The sequence below is a fragment of the Dipodomys spectabilis genome, unplaced genomic scaffold, assembly GCF_019054845.1.
Source record: "Dipodomys spectabilis isolate Male_0828 unplaced genomic scaffold, ASM1905484v1 ptg000515l, whole genome shotgun sequence".
In the NCBI taxonomy this organism is placed as follows: Eukaryota; Metazoa; Chordata; class Mammalia; order Rodentia; family Heteromyidae; genus Dipodomys; species Dipodomys spectabilis.
Genome location: NW_024871192.1, coordinates 2,954,401 through 2,955,202, shown reverse-complemented (window position 1 = coordinate 2,955,202; position 802 = coordinate 2,954,401).

Genomic DNA, 802 nt, shown 5'->3' with positions numbered 1-802 from the left:
TAACTTATGGAAACTGAGGCCTTTTGTTGACAACTCTGAAATATGGCACCTAAAATCTTAGAAATGCTATCTTTGCTTCAAAGAGAGGCAACTGAATGCATTCTTTCCTGAGGGATGCATTTCTCACCCAAGAATTCACAACTGCCTGACAGGATGCCCCAAAATGCAGACAGCAGGGTGTCTCCTTGTTTCAAGGATAAGGATCTGCTATATGGCAGGATGCATTCTTTCCTTGAAACTCCGAGTATAACACCAGGTGTAGTAAAAGCAAAGACAAAGCACCCAGCTTTGCATAACTCAAAGCCAGACCCCCTGCCTTTCCCCTATAAATACTCAACAGCTCAAGGACCTGTGTGTCTTTCTGGGTGTCTCCTTGTGTGTGTGTCTCTGTGCTTTGTATCCCTATGAGACCACCCACACTTTGCTAGAGTGTGTCCCTACCCTTCTGTTTGCTTTTTTGTCTGTCTGTTTCCTTGTTGTTTACTTAACAAAACTCTGCCAAGTTTTTTGACTTGTCCAGAAATTCTGTGATCGACGTCAAGAACCCTAAGTGAAGAGTTACTATATTTAAAGGGGAGCTTCACTAAACCTTACCTCTGTCCGGTGACATATACAGGAGTGAATTTCCCAGATGGCATCCTGTGCTGACAGAAAATTACAGGGGTTCAGGTGTGGACATGCATTAAAAGAAATGGAAGCAGAGTGTGCGAGAACCTGTGTAGGAGGGGAGAGAGAGAGACTGAGGAGACTCTCCCACCGATATAAGGAAATTTGTCAGAGTTGGTGAGATGTTAATTTTGTG